This window comes from Petaurus breviceps, unplaced genomic scaffold (genome assembly GCF_028583685.1).
Source record: "Petaurus breviceps papuanus isolate PSGF00001 unplaced genomic scaffold, PetGlider_PUasm1.0 90842, whole genome shotgun sequence".
NCBI classification, from domain to species: domain Eukaryota; kingdom Metazoa; phylum Chordata; class Mammalia; order Diprotodontia; family Petauridae; genus Petaurus; species Petaurus breviceps.
Genome location: NW_027187358.1, coordinates 96883 through 120978, shown reverse-complemented (window position 1 = coordinate 120978; position 24096 = coordinate 96883). Strand labels below are relative to the sequence as shown.

At 37.5% G+C, this 24096-nt stretch overlaps 2 long non-coding RNA genes across 2 annotated transcripts in view; one reads left to right on the top strand and one right to left on the bottom strand.

Moving 5' to 3' along the window:
* LOC138148900 (uncharacterized) overlaps positions 1-5809 on the bottom strand; it is a 102474-nt gene extending 96665 nt beyond the window's left edge. Inside the window, exon 1 of the long non-coding RNA XR_011165197.1 lies at positions 5589-5809. This is a non-coding gene — a long non-coding RNA (uncharacterized lncRNA). The remainder of the gene's footprint in view (positions 1-5588) is intronic.
* Positions 1-18024, top strand: part of LOC138148901 (uncharacterized) — a 23587-nt gene extending 5563 nt beyond the window's left edge. Inside the window, exons 2-3 of the long non-coding RNA XR_011165198.1 lie at positions 14492-14599; positions 16816-18024. This is a non-coding gene — a long non-coding RNA (uncharacterized lncRNA). The remainder of the gene's footprint in view (positions 1-14491; positions 14600-16815) is intronic.
* Positions 18025-24096: the final 6072 nt, after the last annotated feature.

The window sequence follows — 24096 nt, the reverse complement described above, 5'->3', positions numbered from 1 at the left end:
TTCTTTCTTTCTTTCTTTCTTTCTTTCTTTCTTTCTTTCTTTCTTTCGCCTTTTGGAGGGCAGTTGGAGTTAAGTAATTTGCCCAAGGTTACATGGCTAGTTTATTGTGTGTGGGTGTTAAGTGTCTGAGGCCTGAACCATCCTCGGGTCCTCCTGACTCCAGGGCTAGCGCTTTATTCACTGCGCCACCTAGCCGCCTGCAAACACCCTTATTTTCCAGAGAACGAAACTGAGACTCTGAAACTCTGAGTGGCTTGCCAAAGTTCATACATTTTGTAAGTATCTGAGGCAGGATTTTCAGGCAGGGCTTCCTACCTCCTAACACAAAGATCTACTCATTACACTAAAGCTGCCTTTCAATGATGAGAACCTAGTAACATCATAAAAAAAATTAATTAGATATTGAAAAAGAGGAAACACCTCATTAGTGATGTAGAGGTCATTCCTGTATCAGCCATTTGCATGCAGACACATGACTTATTTGTTAGCATAAAAATCAAAATAAATCCAAAATTAGAAGGAATAAAAATGATAAAAATACATGGCATACAATTTAAATAACTTCAACCAGACCTATTTTTTTAAGTTACTGATATCAATAAATGGGACCTATATGCAGGAAACAACATAAATATCATCTATTACAATTCATATAGAAGTTTAATAGATAAAAATCAATAACTCTAATGAGGATCATAATAACTGCCTTAGCATACCTGCCAAGTAGAGGGAAATAGCAAAGATTACACCATTTCTTTTTTTCTTTTTTAAAAATGTTTTATTCATTTTAAACTTAAATACCAAATGGGAAAAGAAAAAAAAGATTTCCTTGTAGATAGCAGAACATAAGAGAGGATCCAGTATAAAACAATAACTTTCCATTTCTCAAAAACCTATGTAATAAATCCTACACATTATTTTCAAAGCAACCTAGCTTTTCTTTGCTTCCTTCTACATTTTCTTTTATTCTCTGTAAGTGTTCTTTTTATTTTTTTCTCTCTCTTTCCCCAACAAAGTTTTTTCGAGATGTCCAACTTAATAAAGCCATCTTGGAGACATTTAACTGAAAGGAGGAAAACATAGATGAAAGATGGGGGGGGTGGAGTCTACAAAGATTTTTGTTTTTTATTAAAAAAACTTCACAAACACGAAGAGGGAATTCAATACATTTGGACTGTAATGTTACATTCCATGATATGTTGTTAGGAAGTAGGAGTGTCACTGAAGAAAACAAAGATAAAAAAAGCTGTTGGATTATCTAACCCAAACACACCAAAAAGATCCATGGTGGAGGTGATACTATTTTAAGGGGATTAAGAGCTAAATCCTCAAGATATCTGAAGGAGAGGAAGGTATCAAAGACATGAAAGAAAAAATTCACACTATTCTGTCACAAAAAGTGAATGAGAAAATATTAATAACTGCTCTTCTATATTCCTATTTTCCCATCTATATACAATTTTTATAAGAACAATCTTAATACGTATTGAGGTCATCCTTCATGTGGGCATTATAAGGGAATAAGCAGGCTTTTGTAAAAGACATTCCATGTTAGATGACATCTTTACTATCACACAATTTCCCAAAAGAGATAGAGAACTTAAAATTCTACTGTTGACTATCAAAATGCATTTGATTTGATACTGCAAAACAATCCCATAAAGGCTCCCTTCCAACAAACCAGATTCCTTGAAAGATAGAATGAACCTTATCTGACAGCCTTTCATTCATTAATGGCAAGTGAGTCATAAAAAGGAAGCATTTTCACTAAAAATGTTGGCCATTATCATAAAAGAGACCCAGTGTACAGTCCACATTGAGGAGGGAGTCACAGATGAGGTCCTCCACATGCTCCTCTTTCCAAGTGACATTGTGGTAACTGCCTGAAACCCTAGAACATTGAAAATCCTGCTATGTGAAATCTGTAACCACTCAAAATCATTTGGCAGAATTATTTGCAGAGGAAGAACCAAAAGGACAAAGACAACTGTTATCCAAATTAAGATGTTCAGTTGAATGGACAATCTATAGAGTTCATCCTTTTGTTCACAGACAGACTAATAAAAGCCAATGAATTGGACCCAAAACTGAAAAGAAGGATGATAGAGGGCTGGATTGCCTTTGGGAAATTTCAAAGTTCTTTTAATGAAACAACTTCTCCCTATAATAAAGACCCATCTTTGCAAGAAATATATGAACAGAAAAAGATGAACTGGTCATAAGAAAGAGACAACCTATGTGCTCTACTTTCATCCTCCTGACAAAAAGGGAAGCTGAGGAAGGTCCCCAGAAAAATGGGTGCACCCCCCTGTCACTAACTTATTGGAAGAAAAGTTCACAGAAGGGGTGTCATGATCTAAAACATTGCTGGGAAAACACAAATTGATGAGATCAAAGATCCATTTGAGTAATTCTAGGGCTATTGGATATTAGAACTTTCTCATGCTTTAACTTAGTCTGGTGAGAGAAGCGTAGAAGGATTGATCATATTACATAATAGGATTTTTTGAAATTTGTTGACAAATAAGTATTGCACTAGGTTAAACTTGATTTCTCTTAGAACTCACATAGTACTTTATTTGCATTTCTTTTATGTATTTATTATTATCTTATGTCATAATTATTTATGTAGTCATCATATCCCCCGCTAGACTATAACAACAAATACAAAAGCAAATCAACAGACAAGCATTTCCCCCTACTCCCCTCCTCCCCACCCCCGTAGACGTGCCTACTTTATTTGTTTTTACATTCTTATTTTATTTTTTCTCAATTACATGTAAGGAAAAAAATTTTTTTTAGTTTCATGTTCTCTCTCTCCCTCCTTTCCCTCCTCTCCTTATTCCATGACAAGGCAAGCAGTTTGATATAGATTATACACATGCAGTCATTCAAAACATTAACATATTAGCCATGAACAACAAGTAGTTATTAAGCTCTCGCTATGTGCCAAGAACTGTGCTAAGCACTGAGAATACATACACAAACAAGAAGTAATTCTAACACATAAAAGGGAGCTGAAAAGTAGGGGTGCAGGAAGGAGAAAGTATCTCTGGACAGGAGTATGGTGGCAATGTCTGGAGATTCATTAGGGGAAGCTCAATGGGAGTGAAAGATGTCTGGCCCTTCCATTTTGAGGAAGGGCCTTTTGAGAAGGGCAGTCTGCCCTTAAGAAGTTTACAATCTAATGCAAACAACCATGTACATATTATATATATATATATATATATGTATATATGTATATATCACATAACTATATAAAATATACAACATTATATATTATACATGCATATATTATGTAAATGGAAGATAATCTCAGAGGAGAAGCTGTAACAAGGGAGAGGGAGAACAGGAAAGGCTTCTTATAGAAGGTAGGATTTGGATTGTGTTCAAATGAGAAAGCAAAAACTAAGCCTTTAGTGGGGAAAGGCCTTTGTCCCTCCTCCCCCCAAAAGGGTTAGGTAGCTTATGAGTGCATGGTATTGTTGCTTCCAGCACTGTTATATCTATTCTTTCTGAAGGAGATTAGATGACCTCAACCCTCTGTTCATCCAAAGGTCAGAAGAGTAAGCCACCAGAAGCCCAGGAACTTGAGTCCATGTCAGGATGACTGGAAGCCAGATAATGAGGAACCAAGTCCTGAGTGAGCTGCCTGGTCCACTTTAACATAGCAGGGCTAGACTCATCTATCCACCAGCATGTCCACATTTGAAAATGAACTTGGTGGGGCTAATGCTATGTAGAAACTGTGTTGTCTGTGCCCACTCTCTTTAGAGATGGTTGGGGGCATAAGGGAAAATATGCCCCCTTTTGTTATCAGAGGTTCTGGTCAGGGAGGATATGTTTATACTTTTATTCTTGCTATGAATTTAGAGAAATATTACTTTGTAGAAGTTGTTGTTGTTGTTAGTTGGTTAAAAGGAACTGGGGCAATGATTACTGGTGGTTAACATCTGGAGGCTAACACTGAGGGGGACTCATTGGAATGAGGTCTCCCGATAATGGCATTGAAGGAGAATTACCACCCCTCCATACCCCCATCTACCCACGTGGGGGTAGATGTAAGTGGTCTCACTCTGCAATAGCAAGACTAGAGTTTCACTAAAGTGCAAAGTTGGCAATAGAATCTGAGGTAGCAGACAGAAACAATAGTCAAGCCAAATGGGGATGGATTCAGAAAATCCAGATGAGAGATAGGTATCTCAAAGGAATGATCAGAGCTTAAGGAAAAATAAAAAGACTCACAATTTGTGAAACAGTTTCTGACTGGATCTACCACCTTTTAGAGGAGGTCATGGGATTATAAATTTAGAGCCAGAAAGGTCATCTAGTCCTACTCCAATACTTTCTCTTTCTAGAAAAAGAAACTGAGGCACAAAGTGTTCAAATGATTAGCTCATGGTCACTGGGATCCAAACCCATACCCTCTGACTCCAAATCTACTCTCTAGGATTAACTACCTCTTCCTGTCTTTTAGATATGCTGTGGCTATGTATGCTATTTTCATTCATATCATTGTAACAGAGGCACCCATCAATAAGAGATGGTACAGAAAACATACTCAAATTTATTCTTACTGGTGGCTTGTACAGAGTTTGCACAAATATTCTCTGCCTACTATTATTCCAACATACAGAGCTTCAGTGACCAGTTTTAATCAGGACAAGTCAGGTTTATGGTTGCTTGGTCATTTTTCAGTCATGTCCAGGGCCCCATCTGGGGTTTTCTTGACAGAGATACTGGAGTGGTTTGCCATTTCCTTCTCCAGCTCATTTTAGAGATGAGGAAACTGAGGCAAAAAGGGTTAAGTGTCTTGTCCAAGGTCACACAACTAATCTTGGGCCATATTTTCACTCAGAAGGATGTCTTCCTGACTCCAGCCCAATGTTTTATCCACTGCTTTATAACTGGGTGGAGAGCCAGAAGTACTGATGATGCTAGAGAAGCTACGCTGGAATAGAGTGTGCATAGAAAGAGTTCCAGTGAGCAAATTTTTTCTCTCTTCCTGTAAAGCCAATCACACACAGCTCTCCTGAGGACTGCTTCGATGAATAACTTTAGGCATCTAATGGCATAGTATAGTGAGCTCTCTATTTACTTAGCAACAAACTTAAACCAAAACATTCAATAAACTAGAGCACAACATTCACAATAATATTATATAACAACTTATTACTAAGGTGGTCACATAGTCTTTAACAAAACATATTATTCAGTAAGTCATAGTCTCTTCAATCAATATAAAGCATCCACCTAAAATCTTCTTTCATCTTGATTGGAGTCTGATTTCCAATCATCCTTAAGGGATAATTATCCTTGTAACAATAATGCAATATTCACAACACCCATGGTAGTTATGAATATGCTGGTATAGTTGTGAATCACAAAATGTAACAGACTTTCCACATGGAGGGTGGAGCCAAAGCCTTTATTCAAATACCAGAAAACCGAGTCCCAGAACCAGAAAGCCAAAGTCATTACAGTAACCACAAAGTTGGTGCACATAGTCAATGCAGCAAACACCCACATTCCCAAGCCTTCACAACAGAACAGGCTCCCTCAAGCAGGGATCCTCCTCTCTCACTCACAGTAGCTCCTCAGCCTGGTTCTTGGAAGTTCTCAGCAGAAATTCCTAGAGGAAAGGTCTCAGCAGAAGCTCCAGCCTCCAGATGCTCACTGAGAGAAATTATTTCTCTCTCTCCCTGGCAGCAGCTGCTCTGCCTCCAGGACGCTTACACCAGAAAAATCTGTCCAGCTTGTGCTCTTCCTTATGTATGTATTAGCTCCTCCCTGTTCTGCCACTTCCTGTTACATCAGCAACTTCCTCCCAAGGTGTTAACTACTTCTGTGTTAATTAAATAGCTTAAACAAGGTGTTAACTTGAAACAAGGTGCTAAGTACCTGTTTACTTGCCAATACAAAGGGGTGTGGAAGATCTTCAGATTCCATTAAAAGCACAATCCTTCAGCCAACCATCCTTAAGGGGTAGTGGGAAGTACAAAGGCCATCCACCTCTAGGTCACAATAAGTTACAATATCATCAGTCAGCACTGAGTACCCAAGTAAAGTCTCCTTTCATCTTAACTCAAGGCTGAATTCCAAACCCCACATCTGGAAAATGATTTTGCTTATGGGGTAGATGTTGATATTTAAAAGAATGATCAGCACTGATTGTACCTACATTCATGTGTAGTGTTAGGCAGCTAGGTGGCCCAGTGGATAGAGTACTGGACTTGGAATCAGGAAGACTTATCTTCTGAGTTCAAATCCAGCTTTAGACACATATCATCTGTGTTGGTGGTGAAGTCAATTACCTCTTTTTGCCTCAGTTTCCTCATCCATAAAATGAGCTGGAGAAGGACATAGCAAACTACCTCAGTATCTTTGCCAAGAAAACCCCAAAATGGGGTCACAGAGAGTCAGGTATAATTGACATGAATAAACAACAAAGTATGTAGTGTGCCTATTTGCTAAACCAAAAATTATACATGAATTAAAGCATTCTAAACATGGTATGGCATTGGTCACATTGAAATATAAATATATTTAAATAACATGGCCTCATGTGGATATCTGATGACGCTGTTGCTCAGGAATGAATATGGATCTATCCCATATGCTGAAATTGGCCATTATATAGAAAGGCATAGCAGGGGAGGGGGAAGTGGTTTCTACATATGAGTCATAATATATGTACTTCAAAAAATATAACTTTACACATTTCTCAGCTGTTTTTAATGGGTTTTTGGAATACTCTTAAAGAGCCTTCTAATACAGTCATTTAGTATTTGTTGGCAACATTAGAATATGGATCACTGAGTTGTTCTGACGATTAGGATTCTCTCTGAACTTGGCATTTATTGAGGAAGGAAGGAAGATGGCAAGTCTCATTTGTTACAATGCTAACAGAATCTATTCCACTGCTTTGTACTGAATCACTAGAAGGAAAATGATGAGACATAACAGAAAGTCAAGAAACACTTTGACAGCCTCCAGGCAGCCTCAAACTGGATTCTTTTTTAATGTAACATTTTCTTTCTGTTGATTAAAGTGAGTAAATCAATCATTATATTTACATAACACTTCAACTTTTGCTTAGCACATAAGATACCTTATCTCATTGAACCCTTAAAATAATCCTATAACTCATAGGTAGGTATTGTAGTTACTCCCATTTTCTGCAAATTATAGAATAATAATCCTAGAAGAAGCCTAGACCTCAGAGGCTATCTAATTTTAAAATTGTTTTATAGTTGAAGAAACTGAGACTGAGTGAGGTCAAGTCTTACTTCAGGATACACAGGATCAGAGGGAGGATTTGAATGCAGGTCTTCTGCCTTGAGAACCAATTGTCTCATTCCACTATACTAAAGTGACTCAAGAGGAAACTGAGGAATAGGTGAAGAATTTGAGAGATTTAGTGATTTGGCTATTGTCACAGTGTTATCAAGGTGTTCCCTGTGCCCTACTTCCCTTTGAAGTCTGGGTGTGACCACAGACCCTGCCCACCAGCAGCATAGCCTGTGGCATGGTGCCCAGTATGGACATGTATCACTCACATTCTTATCTTTCTGGTGTGACTCATTCTCCCAATCTGCTCTCATATTGTCCATGCTGTGGTTTTTTGGGTTTTTCCCCCCAAAAGGGGGGGGGGGTATAAAATTAAACACATATTTAGGATTCAACCTCTTTCTCAGAATCCTAGAGTCAACCCTGGTGAGTGTGTTGGGGAAAGTGGCACATTCCTGCTGTTTATCCCTACAATTCATCAGCCCACCCTGGTGTTATTTCCTATATATAAAAATCAATCACTATGACATTATTAACTCAAACATAAAATATTTGCTAAATGAAACGACAAAAGCAATAGTAATCCTAACATTTACTCAACAGAAGACCAGACCAGAAATAATAATTTAAGACTATCCATAAACCAGGATCATACTCTCTCACTAATGCATACAGTAATATCTGTAAGGTAGCGAGGTGGTACAATGGATAGAGTTCCAGGTCTGGAGCCAGGAAGACCTGAGTTCAATTCTGATCTCAAATACTATCTGTGTGAGCCTGATTAAGTCACTTAACCCTGTTTACCTCAGTTTCCTCATTTGAAAAATGAGCTGGAGTAGAAAATGGCAAACTACTCCAGTATCTTTACCAAGAAAACCCAAAAAGGGATCACAAAGTGTTGGACACAACTGAAATAACTGAACAACAACAATCTGTGGGGCAGAGCAGACAAACACAAAAACCTAGAAGGAAAAAGTTTTTGTTAATTGAAAAAATACGATTTTTTAAAAACTAGCAAGGAAGAAAATAAGTGGGGGAAACTTATGTGCCTAGAGAACCTCACAACTTTGGTCAGTATGTCATCAACAAGCATTTATTAAGCACCTACTATATGCCAGGTGCTACTATGCTAAGCACTGAGAATACAAATATAAACAAAAAGAAAGTTCTTATCCTTGATAATTAATAACAGTAATAATAGCTAAAATTTCTATAGCACTTAACTATGTTCCAGGCACTATTCCAAGTGCTTTACAAATACCTTATTTGATCCTCACAACAACCCTGGGGAAAAGGTGCTATTGTTATCCCCATTTTATAGTTTAGGAAACTGAGGCAGACAGAGGTTAAGTGATTTGCCCAGGGTCACATATCTAGAAGTTTCTGAGGACAGATTTAAATTCAGGTCTTCCTGATTTGAGGCCTGTTGCTCTATCCACTACACTAAGAAGCTTACATCCTAATGGGGGAAGATGCTACAAAAAAAGGGAGGTGAGAAGCAAGAAGAGGTAGAGAGACAATGTATCCACATAAGGGCATGGTAGAGAAAGATCAGGAATGGAACCTAAAGAGAAATAAATACATGTCTAGCCTGGTCATTTTTCCTTAAAATGGAGGTTCTGTGAGGAACCAGTCAATCAGAGGGAGGTCTACAAGGCAGTAGCTGAACAAGTTGTGATGTGATTGTAATAGAATACTATTGTAGTATAAGAAACAAAGAGCAGGATGATTTCAGAAAAACCTTGAAAGACCTACATGAACTGATGCAAAGTGAACTGAGCAGAACCAGAATTGTCTACACAGTGATAGCAGTACTTTATGATGATTATCTGTGAATTGCTTAGCTATTCTCAGCAATATAAAGTTGCAAGATAATTCTGAAAGACACGATGAAAAATGCTATCTGTTTCTAGAGAAAGAACTGATGTAGTTTGAATGTAGCTCGAAGCATATTTTTTGTTACTTTATTTTTCTTGTTGGGGTGAGTTTTTTGAGTCTATGTTTTCTTTCACAATATGACTAATATGGAAATATATTTTGAATGACTGTGAACATATAATCTGTATCAAAATGCTTGTCTTCTCAAGAGGGAAAGGGAAGGAGGATTATTAGGATTGGAACTCAAAATTTTAAAATATGAATGCTAAAAATTGTTTCTATATGTAATTGGGGGAAAATAAAATATTAAAGAAAAATAAAAAAAATAAAGTGAATCTCAGGGAACTGATTTAACCATTCTAGAGAGAAATTTGGAACTATGCCCAAAGGGCTATAAAACTGCACATATCCTTTCTCTATCCCAAAGAGATATTTTTTTCCATTTAGCATTTTATATTTCCCCAGTTATGTGTAAAAATAATTAATATTCATTTTTAAAACTCTCAAAGAGATTTTTAAAAATAAAAGGAAAAGGACTTATATGTGCAAAAATATTGATAACAGCTCTTTTAGTGGTGGCAGAGAATTGGAAGTTGAGGGGATGCCCATCAATTGGGGAATGACTGAACAAGTTGTGGCATATGATTATGAGGGAATGCAATTATGCTATAAGAAATGATGAGTAAGATGATTTCAGGAAATCCTGTAAAGACTTACATGAACTGATACAAAATTAACTAAGCAGAAACAGAAAAACAGTCTACAGAGTAACAGCAATATTGTAGGATGATCAGCTGTCAATGACTAAACTATTCTCAGTCAAACAATGATCCAAGACAATTCCAAAGGTCTTACAATGAAAAATGCTAACCACCTCCAGAGAAATAACTGATGGAGTTTGAAATGCAGATTGAACATACTTTTTTTTGTTTCTTTATTTTTCTTAGGGTTTTTTTTTCTTGGTTTGTGTTTTTTTTCACAACTTGACTAATATGGTAATATGTTTTACATGACTATACATGTATAACTTAATCAAATTGCTTGCCTTCTCAAGGAGGGGGAATGATTGGGAGGGAAGGGGAAGGGGAGGGAGAAAGGGAATTTGGAACTCAAAAAAATTTAATGAATATTAAAAATTGTTTTATGTGTAATTAGAAAAAATAAAATATTTTTGAAAGGGATAATGCTTGTTTAAAACCCAGCAAATGTGAAACTATACTAGAATAATAGTTTAGTAAATGAGATCCACTTGATGAGAGAGATAACATATTAGTTTACAAACATTTATAAATGTTTATTATGTGCAAAGAACTGTACTGGGTACTATGGATAAAAAGACAGATCCTGCTTCCAAAGAGTTTACAATTTAACAGAAGAGAAAAGCATATACGTGTGTGTGTATGTGTGTGTGTAATTGTGGTATATGGAATAAGATAAGTACAAAGGAGAGTTTTTAGAATAATCTAAGGACAAATTTGATAATGAAAGTAATTTTGACCTGAGAGGTGGCAACAGATGAGGACAGTCCAAGTAGGGGAAAATCCATTCAAGGGATGGAGTGAGAAAGGTGAAGAGATGGGTAAAGATAGAGTCAGAATGGAATAGAGAGTAGTACAAGATTTATTCCCATGTGGCCTTTCTACCTAAGAGAGTATTCTTTAGCATTGGCAACCTATTTGTATGTATGTTTGAGTGGTGGTGACAGTTGTGGTTAATTAAGGTCTATATTCATAAGCTGGTCCATTTTTAAATTCACAAATTGATAGCTTCAACCTGCCAAAGGAAAGTTTGATTTAGAGCTTATAAAAATTATTTTTCAAAAATATTCCTATTAAATTGAAAAATAAATCAGGCAGTTAAAAAAAGACATCACCAGTGTTTGAAATCAGCTAAAGTTTTAAAAATCTATTTCATTTCATCAATTAATCCACAAGCATTTATTGTTTATTATTTGCCAGGTTTTACAGATAGAGATCTAAAAAATGAAGCAATTTCTATGTTCAAGGAAATTACATTTTATCAGGGGAGAATGTGTATATACAGAAAAATGTATACAGAATACATCCAAAAGAAATACAAGGAGATAAGGGAGGGAAGGAAATAGGCATTTATATAGCACCTATTATGCGTCAGGCACTGTGCTAAGTGTCCTTTACAGATATTGACTCACTTGATACAGGGCAGTTAGAAAGGGAGTCAGGGCTCTAGTAGTTGGGGGGAAGGGATCAGAAGAGCCTTCCTATAGGAGGTGATGCATCTTAAATGATAAGAGGAATTTTATAAAGTAAAGGAAGAAGTGCATTCTAGGCAATGCAAAGCAGAAAGACCACATGTGAAGAACAGAGAGAAGGCCATTTTGGATGTACAACAGAATGAGAGGAGTAATGCTTAATGAGACTGCAAAAATAGGGTGGGGCCAGGTGGTAAAAGGTTTCCAAAGGAATCCTAGAGTCAACAGGGAACCAATGAGGTTTATTGAGTATATGAGTGACATGACTAGATCTGCACTTAAGGCATAGTTCAGTGGATAAAGTGTTGGGTCTGGAGCCAAGAAGGTCTGAGTTCAAATTCAGACTCAGACACTTATTAGATGTGTGACCCTGAGCAAGTCACCTAACCTCTATTTGCCTTAATCCACTGGAGAAGGAAATGGAAAACCACTTCAGTATCTTTGCCAAGAAAACCCCACGGACAGTATTGGCATGCTGTGGTTCACAGGGTCACAAAAACTTGGACATTACTGAACAATAGCTAAGCAATATCACTTTGGAGGCTAGATTGGAGTGGCATAAGACAGGCAGAGCAACTTGGAGACCATTCTAATAGTTTAGGAGTGAAGCAAGAAGCCCTTAACTAAGGGGGCAGGTGTATAAATAAAGACTTACATGTAAGAGATGTTTGGAGGTAGAAACAGAAAGATTTGGTGACTGGCTGGATTTGTGGGGTGAGGGAGAAAGAAAGAAATCAACTAAGCAAACAAACCTTGGAGCTTGGAAGAATGAAAGGGAAGTTTGGAAAAGGGATGGGTTTGAAGAAAGAAGGGAAAGACAACGAATTGTGTTCTGAGCATATTGTATGTGGTATTTCCTTGATTTAAGCTCAGCTTTGTTAATTACTGAAATGAGTAATTCTTTATGACCTTCTCCTTTGGTCTTTTAAGATCTAAAGTTTTTCTTTGAATTTGGCCAGGTCCCATATATCCATTTTTTGATAAACTGGTCCATCTTCAAACTGGACACTCTCGGCAAACAAGACCTAACAAATATAAAACCACAATCTTGTAGAAATCTAGCTAATTAAAGCCTATATGATTAAATTCTTATATCATATAAGAAAATAGCAAAAGGAAGAAGGTGATCCTTAAGTATTTCATCAGGGTCATAAACTTCATCATACCTGAAAGGTTAGGAACTCTCATAACCACATAGAAATAAAAAGAAGGGGGAGAGGGGGCCTGTTTCTTGTGTCCAACTCTTTCTTAAATTTTAATGTCACTATTCTGCTTTAAGCCCTGATAATCTCTCACCTGGACAACAGCCTCTTGCCACATCTCCTCCTAGCATCCCCTCTCTCTCACCCATCCTACCAGATGGATTTTATTCATATATAATTCTAAACACATCAATTCTCAAAGACCTTTGACTCATTTCCTAATTAAAAGAAATATAAATTCATTAGTCTGCTGCTAGATTTAGAGTCAGGAAAACCCAGCTTCAAAGGCTACCTCTGACATTGTGTGACCTTCAACAAATCATTTAATTTCTCTCTGCTTCAACTTCTTCATTGGTAAAATAATAATGATATTATCTACAGATAATAAATATCTACAGAAAATAAAAAATGATATTATCTACAGTAGACTGAGGGTAGAAGTGCTAAGATACTCTTAAGATTTTCTAGAGATGAGTTAAAGCTTGAACAAAAGGCAAGGTCTCCACCTCTGTGCTCACATTCCTGTCTTTATTATGCATATCTGTCAGTTGTAAAGCCTCTGGACTTTGGTGCAGTACTTTTGGCCAACAAAAAAACTTCAGTCCTCCACCCCATGGTGCCTACATTACAAATTTATTTTGAAGATCAGATGAGACAATAACAATAATAACTAACATTAAAGTCACACTGACTATGTGCCAGGCATTGTGCTAAGTGCTTTACAGTTATTTATTTGATCTTCACAATAACCCTCAGAGGTAGGGGCTATTGGTGTTCAGTTGTTTCAGTCATGTCTGACTTTCCATGATCCCATTTGGAGTTTTTTCTTGGCAAAGATACTGGAGAGGTTTGCCATTTCCTTCTCCAGTTCATTTTATATATGAGGAAACTGAGGCTGAGTTAAGTGACTAGCTTCAGGGTCAAACAGTCGTTAAGTATCTGATGCTACATTTGAAGTCCTGACTTCAGATCCATCGCTCTATTCACTGTACCACCTAACTGCCCTAGTTGCTATTATTATCCCCATTTTATAGATAAGAAAACTGAGGCAAATAGAGGTTACATAACTTGCCCAGGGTTACAAAGCTAGTAAGTGATATGAGATGATATAAATGTTGTGAGATGATACGAGGGTTATAAGATGATAAAAGTAAAGCACTTTGTAAAATTTAGAGCCTTATTTAAATTTTAGTAATAGCCCTTCACATTCTGGCTCTAACCTATTTTTACAGCCTTTTACATGCACAAAAAATTTTTATTCAAAAGAAACTGGACCACTTGGCATCTCCCAAACATCTCTTATGGTTGGCCATCCATATCATTGTTTGTGCTATTCCTGTTTCTGGAGTGTGTTACCGTATCTCTGCTTCTTAACCTCCTACCTTTAAGGCCAAGTTCAAATACTAAATTCTTCCAATAAGCCCTTCCCAAATCCCTCAGCTGGAAGTGAAATCTCTATTTTTCATATAAACATTGAGATACTTGGTACTGAGAGCAGGACAATGGACTAAATGTCCATTCAAATGGGTTCAAATTCTGCCTCGGACAGCTGTTTGACTCCAGGTGAGTAACTTCACCTTCCTTATCTGTTAATAAGGGGTTAGATTCAATGACCCCCAAGGTCCCTTTCAACTCTTAATCTAAGCTCTGATGTCATTGCAATTTGTGTTTCTCTCCTGCACTCACAATATTCAGAACCCTGAAAGCTGCCATATCTGTTTCTAACCAACCCCATTTGCTGGCTCAGCACTGAAAGATTCAGGTGCTCTGGGATGATGAAGCAATCCTCTTACACTGATCCCTTAGTCCCATGATAACAGTGGAGAAAGGGCTGCATCAATTTTAAAAAGAAAGATAGCTTCTGTCTTATAATCTTCGTTTCTGTCTCTAGATTATGTGGCAAGGAGTTCTTTTCCCAATTTCCTGTGAGAGTCAAAGATGACACCAAGTTTGTCAGCCTAGGTGACTGGAATGGTGGCAGTGTCCTTGATGGAAAAAGGTAAATTTGGAAGAGGGGAAAATTTGAAGGGAAAGAGAAATAGTTCTGTTTTGATTGCACTGAATATGAAATGCCATTAGGACATGCACTTAAAAAATATTGGATAGGCAGTTGGTGATTTCAGACTAGAGCTCATAAGAGAGACTAGGGCTGGATTTATAGAGATGACAGTTATTCACATGGAGAAAATAAATAAAACCACAAGAGCCAAAGAGGTCATCAAAATATGAGAGTATAACCTAGGACAGAGCCTTGGGGTATGAAATATTTGTTGAAATTGCTGAAGGATGAATGTTATCTTAATTATTACATGGGTCTCAGATTGGAGATTTGTACCTGCCATATATTCATATAAACACTCAACTGATTGGGAAACTTGGGTTTCAATCCTGGCTCTACCACTAGCTTCCTGTGCTATGTTGGGCAAATTGAGTCAGCAACTCAAATCAGTAAGCATTTATGTTTATGGCACTTATTTTGTATCAGACACCGTGCTAAAGAGCTAGGGACACAAAGAAAAGCAAAGACCAGCCCCTGATCTCAAGGAGTTCCCATATAAATCATCTCCCCTCTCTACTACTCTGCTTTTTCATCTGTAAAAAGATGGGATTAGACCAGATCTTCTCAATGGTCCCCCCTCCCAGCTTTACCATTTTTTGAATCTGTATGCCAACTAGACAAAGTTGATGTCTTGATTTTTCAAACAGGATACAGATGATTGGATTTATCTTCTTGATATAAAATTAATAAAAGATTTTATTATTTAGAGACAAAGGCAACAGAGTATAATCAGTGAGAATTAGATTGGAAGCAAAGGCTACCAACCAAGAATGATGTCAGATTCCAGAGGGCTGCTATTCATGAAGAATAGGACTTTGCAGGTAACATAAATTAAGCCAGTTTTTCAGATCAGAACACAAGACTAATTCTGTAACTTAAAATATATATGTGCCTTTTTACAACTGGCATGTCATGTCTAAGAAGAATTTCACATGCATTTTTCCAACTGAGAAGTCAAATAATTTGATAAAGCGCATTTCTAGCATATGACATGAGCACATTACTATTATAGAAGACACTGGATTCCAAAAGAAATGCCAGGCATTTCACGGCATGATTCAGATTTCCCTCCAAAGAAGACTCCTTTGTAAAAGTCAAAAAAAATTGGCATTTTGTCCCCAAATAATACAGCTTTTGAAATTCCAAGTATAATTCTGACATAATTCCTTTAATCTATAATTCAAAGCTTCTCTTTCCAGGCCCACCCCCAAGAAGTATGAGACATATTTTTATGGCCCAAAATGAAGAGCACTATACTACGTTATTAGATTGTTCCTTGTTTTCATCTTTAAATGAAGGCACAAAGAGTGAAATAAGCAAGAGCAAGGAGAACAATATATTCAATGATTACAATAACATAAATAAAAAAGGATGCTTAATGGAAGCCATACTCTAATTAATGGTAATGACCAAAAAACCCATTGGAAAGATAATGAAACACACCCCCTTTCCCTTCCCCTTAATCAAGAAGTAGAGAACTGAGGGTATAAAATACCACAATATGCTGTCAGGTGCAGTCTTGCTTTCTTGGTTTTGCTTTCTTTTTGGTTACAGGAAAGGTTCAGTGTGTTCATGGGGAGTCTATATGAGAGAATGATTATCACATAAAAAAGGAATAAAAAAGTTAAAATGTTGAACATAAAATCTATGTTCACGGGTCATATGGTCTAATTTTGGCATTAGGATCAGTACTGAAATGTCTAGATTATCTGACTTTACTGGTTCATAGTCAGTAAATTTTGCAGGATGTATTCTCTATTAATAGTAGATACGTTCAGATATATCCAACGCCAAGCCCAGAGTCAAGAAGACCTGAGTTCGAATTCAGCCTCAGCCACTTAATAGATGTGTGACCTTGAGCAAGTTGCTTACTTTTTATTTGCCTCAGTTTCCTGATCTATAAAATGAGGATAATAATAGTACCTACTTCCCAGCATTTTTGTAAGGATCAAATGAGATAATAATTATAAAGTGCTTAGCACAGTGCCTGGCTCATATTAAACACTATATAAATGTTAGCTATGACTATTATAATTATCTCCCCTTAAAATCAGTTGACAGGGAAAAGCAGGACTAACTCAAGGCAAAATTTGGACATAGTTGAGGCTTGTTTTATAGTAGCTTTCACTTCTCATCTCTGTGCCCTATCTCCCCAGATATAAATGATTCCCACCTCTCAGTGCCTGGGGTCCTAACAATGGATGCATCATCACTCTCAAAGAAAGCACCTGCGAAATCAAGTCATTGAAAAATGTTAGTGACCACATGTGACCCTTCTTATGGACATCTGTCCTTTGGAAAAAAAAAAGCAATGAATCTCCACTAATGGAATTTCAGGCATTGCCACTTGGATGGAGGAAATGTTTTTGAGTAAGAAAGACTCTCAAACTTTCCAAGCATACTACATAGATGATTGCCTATTCCATTCCAACATAAATCAGGCTGACTGACACTTGGAGGAAGTAGAAAAGAACAGATGTGTTTGAGTATGAAAAGTGTACGGGGTGTAGAGACTAAGTGAGAAATACTAGTGTCATTACCACAGAACCTCAGCATCCATCCAAACTGCACCTGAGCAGGAATCTCAAAGTACCCATCAAGTGGCCATCTAATCTCTGCCTGAAAACCTCAAGTACAAGGGAATCCATTGACATTCAAAGCAGCCAATCATCATTAATTTGTCGTCTCAATTCTGAACCAGCCTCTTTGCAAGTTCAGCCCATTTGCTCCCATTTCTGTCTCTTGGGTCCAAGTAGAACATGTGTTATCAATTATCCAAATAACAGTCTTTCAAGTATTCAGTATCAACTATCATGTTCCACCAAGTCTTTCCTTCTCCAAATGAAACATTCCCAGATCCTTCAATCAAATCTCCTATAGTATGGTGATCTTTAGTCACCTCATCATCCTAGTTTCTCTCCTCTGGTCATTCTCCAATATGCCAATATCCTTTGTAAAGTGTGCTACCCGGAAATAAACAGAATTCTCTAAATATGATTTAACTAGAATACCAGACCATAGATATGGATAGGAGCTCAAAGGCCATCTGGTCGAACACCCTCATTTTATAGATGGGGAAACTGAGGCCTAGTACTAGCTGACATAAATAGTAAGTATCAGCAGCAGGAACTGAACCAAGTTCCTCTGATTCCAGAGCAATGTTGCCATTTTAACATGTGACCTCTCACCTCCCTTGTTTCTGACACTGTCTCTCAATGCCACTGAGGAAAACATTAGTCCTTTCAGTTGTTATATCACACTGCTGACTTATTTTAGGCTTGTAGTCCACTAAAATACCCTGATTGTCTCTTTTTGTAGCAGTTATTGAGATATGATAGAAGAGATAGAGTATTATGTCATAAGTGTAGAAGTTGCAAAAAGAAAAAAAAAGAAAAGAAAAAGCACTTGATTTGTACCTTTGTTTCTCATTTCCAGGCTGAAAATCCTATCCACTCTCCATTATGTTATTCTAATTCACAAATCTTCTCTTTCTTTTTTCCCTAAGTCCCTTTTTTTCTTCCTCCTTTCCTCCCTTTTGAATTTTTTCCCTCCCTCCCTTCTGTTTCTCTCTTTTTCTCTCCCTTCCTTCCTCACTTTCTTTCCTTCCTTGTTTTCCTTTCCTTCCTCCCTTCTGCTCTTTCTTCTCTCCTTTCATTCTTCCTCACTTTTTTTCCTTCCTTCTTCTTATAAGTACACAAATATTTATAGCAGCCTTTTTGTGGTAGGAAAGAACTGGGAATGAAAGAGTCCACCAATTAGGGAACATTTGAACAAATTATGGTATATGAATATAATTGAATACTTTTGTGCTGTAAGAAATAGTTTCAGAGAAACCTAGGAAGACTATACAAACTGATGAATAGTGAAATGAGCAGAACTACCAGAACAATTTATACTATAAAATCTACATTGCAAAAATGAACAATTTGGAAAAATCTCAGAACTCTGATAAATCCAGTGATCAATCATGATCCCAGAAGAAGAATAATAAAGAATGATACTTAACTCCTGAGAAAGAAGGGATGGACTAATATGCAGAATGAGACATGAATTTTTGGACTTGGCCAATGCAGGTAGTTGGTTCGTTTGACTCTGCTAATTTGTTATAAGGACTGTGGTTTATTTGAGTTTTTTTCTTCTTTCACGAGAGGGGAGGAAAAGGGGGTAGAGAGAAAATATAAATATCTGGCAATTGAAAAAAAAATGTAAACACATTAACTAACTTGTGGGAGTTGAAAACCCTCTAAGATAATCTGCCAGGTCAAAGGAACCAAGATTTCATCTAAAAAGAGGAAACCAATCCCATGAAAAAATTATATCAAGAGAGACATGTACAAATATATGTATGTACAATAAATTCACAAAATAAATGCATGATCATTTTGTAGGGAAGGAGCTAGTAGCTGTTGGAGAGGGAGATGGGATAAGGAAGAATTTCATGTAAGAAATAGTATTTCAGTTGAGCGTATCCCCATATGGTTCCAGCCCTGATGCCAGACCAGACTGGGAACTTCTAAAGTCAAACTCATATCCAGATATCTACTTTCTACTCTACTAACAGGAACCATACAGGAGCCTCCATACAGAAACCATAAATTAAACAATAAAGTACTTAATCCAGATAGAATTACAAAATGAACAAAAGGGGAAAGTCAAACAGAAGTATTCACTGGATCCAAATACAAATTAGTCCAGCCTCTTACAAACTCACAGGGAGTCGCATCAGCCATCCATCTACTTTGTATTACAACTGGGACTTCTGGGGGCGGCTAGGTGGCGCAGTGAGTAAAGCGCTGGCCCTGTAGTCGGAAGGACCCGAGTTTCGTTCCAGCCTGAGACACTGAACACCCACACAAAAATACTAGCCGTGTAACCTTGGGCAAGTTACTTAACCCCAAATTGCCCTCCAAAAGGCAAAACAAAAACAAAAACAACTGGGACTTCTACTGTCTAGGTACTCACACCTACATCTTTCTTTTCCCTATGGGAAGCCATCCATAGGGTCTCCTTAATGCTTCCCTTTTGGGCATTCATATTGGTTTGCTCTATGATATCCTCAGAATGCTCCTGAGATTCTTGATTTGGTAGTACTATGAGTCTTACTTAATCACATGCCTACTGCCCCAGCTCATCTCCCTTTCCCATTCAGACTCCTACCTCTCAGATGAATCTATAATAAATGAGTCCTCACCTTATTCTGTTTTTGCCCTGCATCCAGACACTTAGTCTCATAGGAAAAGGAGTTCTGGGAATTTCTCCCAATAAATGATGCTCTTTGGATATAAGTATCATGGGAAATTAAGTTCTGAGCACTTCTCCCTTGACCACCACTACTGCATCTTTATTCCACTGGTACTTCTGTGAAACACCTAACATAGAATGTGGATCAAAGATTGACAGAAGAAGGAACATAAAAGTGGTAAAACAGAAATCTAAAGTCTGAAACAGCAGGAGAGGACAAAAGAGGTAGGAACAGGTGTGAAGTGGCTGGTAATTGGATTGAATTTTGCTTGAAAATCTCTCAAAAACAACAGCTTCTGTTTGTCTTAAGGCTTTGGAAGAAATCTGCTAATTGCCAGTCAAAAGCAGTTGGGTAAGTAACAAGAAAAAAAACTAGGAAGACCTCTACAAATAAATAAAGCCTTACTAAAGAACCCTAGCAACTGATTGTCCTTCTCCTCCTCCACCTCCTACAGTTTGGTGAATAGGCATAGTAGAGTGGTAATTTGCTATAACAGTTCACCATAGGAGCTAGCCACAAGTCAAGTCAACAAGCATCTATTAAATGCCTACTATGTGCCAGGCACTGCGGTAAGCACTAGAACTTGGAATAAGAACAATGGGGCTGAGTAGCTTGCTTCCAGGAGTAGGCATGAAAGCTACAGGGAATTTTGCAGAGAAATATGAGTGTACTGTATTTGTATTTCAGTTAGCAACAAGTAATAACTATGTATAGCCAAAGTGTAGGTTGGTTTCCCTAGTAGAGAAGAAAATAAAAGTGTTAGAAGAGTGAATTCCTATTCCTCAAGTTTTCAGGGAGAATGACATATTCCTTGAAATAAAAGGGGGGAGTTCTTCAAAGAGAAAATGAAGAAGAATCTGAAGAGGAAAAGGGGAAGCCTAACTGAGTCAAGAGGATGGAGAATGGAAAAATGTGAGACAGAGATGGAAGAAAAGAAGGATCCATCAATATTTGGAGCTATTTAAGATGAGTCTCTTCCCATAGATGCTGGGACTGGATCCTCTTAGGAGGCAAAAATATAATGCTCCTCCCCAAAAAGTCATTCTATGGACCCACAGGTGCACTGACAGAAATCATCTAATGGTGTGATAACCCCCCAAAACCTGAAGCCAACAGCCCTCTCTTAAGTAGGCTCACCTTCAGGAGTCTACCTCTGCTCTTGAAATTAAGTATATCCCCTATTTCTGCCTAATGTCCCCTTCTCCTTAATATTTTCTAGGAACTTAAATCTCACATGATACTTGGCCAATACCTAGTATCTCCCTAACTGTGATGTCAGAAAGGACACCAAAACAGCTTTTTAAAAAGCTTTGTTGGAGAAAAATAGAAGGCAAAGAGGATATCAAACTGCTGTTCAGGATGGATAAGACAGTGGTGATGAAAGACGAAAAGAAGGTAGAACTACTTAGTTCGTGTTGCTTCTGTTTTCTCCTCCAAGAAGAATCATCTTTAGATGGTAAGGGACAGAAAAACAATAGGTACCACAGAGTTGAAGCCCCAAAACATGAAAAATATAAGAAAATTTCTGTTTTTTCTTGATGAGTTCAAACATCTAGACTCAGATCAATTTCTTCCTGAGATAATAAAAGAGCTGATAAATGGTATTGCTGCACTGCTTTCTTGGCATGAAAAAAACCATGGAAAATTAAAGAAGATGGAGACAGGCAAATTTTGTCAGAAAAGGAAGGAGAGCAAAGTCTTCAAACTATAGGCTAGGGAGCTTGACTTTGATTCCTAGCAAATTTCTGCAACATATTATTAAAGGGATGGTTTATGAGCATTTAGAAAATTAAGCGGTGATCACAAAGATCCAGTATGGCTCCATCCAGAACAGGTCAAACCAGACTAACTTCATTCCATTTTTGAAAGTGTTACTAAACTGGTAGATCAAACTAGACTGGTCAATAGACATAGTATAACTGGATTTCAGCAAAGTGGTTAGGAAAGTCTTTCTTGTGGGATAGATAAAGAAGAGTAGGCAGGATGTTAAGATGGATTCAAACATTGTTCAGCGAATGGACCCAAAGAGTAACATTGTTGATGCCAACATAAAGGGTAGTTTTTGGTATCTTTAATTGGCCCTGTACTATTCAACATTTTCAGCAGCAAGGTAAACTGTATAGAGCACTCTAGGAGAGTCAAGAAGACTTGAGGTCAAAAACTAGCCCAGACAGTTACTAGCTATATGACCCTGGGGAAGTCATTTAATTTCTCTGGACCCCAGTTTCCTCATCTGTAAGATGACAAGGCTGGACTATAGTCTCTGAGTTCCCTTCCAGACATAAATCTATGATGTTGCTTCCACTAACAGAATGTAAGCTTTATGGCAGAAACTGTTTCATATTTCAATACCTAGTACATAGTAGGCACTTAATAAATGATTGTTCATTGGTTGATGTCATGGTTATCAGATGTATAAATGATAAAAAGCTGCAAGAGATAGTTGAAACTTTGGATCTAAAAAGGTCTCAGGTGAAAAAAATGATGGACCAAATCTTACAATATGAAATTTGATAGGGATAAGTACAAAATTCTATACTTAAATTTGAAGAATAAATGTCACAAGAATAAGGGAGTATGACCAGACATCGGTTTACTTGGAATAAAACAAAATAAAACAAAAAAAACCCTGATTTTAGTAAACTAAAAACTCAATATGAGTTAGCAGCCAAAAAAAAATAGATAAAAGTTCACTTCAGTTGCATTGAGAGAGGCACAGTGTCCAGATAGCTCTACTATGGCCAGACAACATCTCTTAATATTGTGTTTAGTTCTGGAGGTCCAGAGGGATAATGTAATGGGAATGTAAATTTTAAAGATCTTCCCTGCCCCTAGGCTAAAGTGCACCTGGAGCCTGGGGTGGGAGGCTTGTTTTTCAGTAGATACTTCTTGATTGGCCAGTGAGTCAATAAGGTTGTTACATTCTCTGAGCCAGGAGAAGGCTATATAAGCCCTGATGTGTAGCTTTGTTTTGGGGCTCACTTTGATAAGTGTTCTGTGATTTGATCAGATGAAACTCTGGAAAGCCGTTGTCCAGACTCCCCCCCCACCTTTGAAACCCAGATGTTGTTTGGTATGGATGTAATGGTTGGACAGTTTGGAAATCTGTCTACTTTATCTGTTTCTGTCTTGATAATTCTGTCTGTATATCTGACGTTCGGGGTGCTGACCTTTTTCCCCTGAACTAGGTAAACAATACGTATCTGACTGATTAAAGTAAGCTTGTTAACCCATTTTGAGTTGCTTTCCTTTATCAAAGTAGATCCAAGAACCTGTGTTGGCAGCAAACCCTGAGGACGGCTTGGGGTGCTTGCTGCTACAGATATTGACAAACCAGAGCATATCCAGCAGAGGGTAAAGAAGATATTAAAGAGCAGAGCTATAACTAGGAAAATCTGTACCCTGGACAAGTACCATAAACTGCACCCAGGGAAATCCAGCCTGCCATCTAGCAGATTTCTATTTTAATTTATTATTATTGTTATTAGGTGATAAGCTCTATTTTGTTAAAGCCCTCCAAACTCTGTGTCTTTTGAATTTGGCACCCTCTAAATTCAGTACTATGGGGCAAAGTCCCATTCACCCAGCCATAGTTACAAATTCTAGTGAATTTGTATATAGTTACAAATTCTAATAATCATGGTATATGAGGTGTGGTTGAAGGAAATGTACATATTGCCTAGAGAAGAAAAACTAGACAGCTAGGTGATGCAAAGGATAGAGTGCCAGGCCTAGAGTCAGAAAAATTCTTCTCTGTGAGTTCAAATCTGGCTTCAGACACTTACTAGCTGTGTGACCCTTGACAAGTCACCTAACCCTGTTGGCCTCAGTTTCCTCATATGTAAAATGAGCTGGAGAAGGACATGGCAAATCATTCCAGTGCCTTTGCCAAGAAAACTCTAAATCAAGTCATGAAGAGTTGAACAAAACAAAATGGTTGAACAGCAACAAATATATATATGACAGCATGACATAAAAAAAGAATGGTTAATTTTGTTCTGTTTAGACCAAGAGAGCAGAACTAGAACCAGTGGGTAGAAGTTGCAAAGAGGCAGATTTTGGATCAATGGAAAGGGAAAATGTGCTAACAATTAGAGCAGACCTGAAGTAGAGCATAGTGCCTCAGGTAAGAATGGATTTGTTCACTATAAGTTTTCAGTGCAGGTTGAATGACCATTTCTTTGGGTTCAGGTAC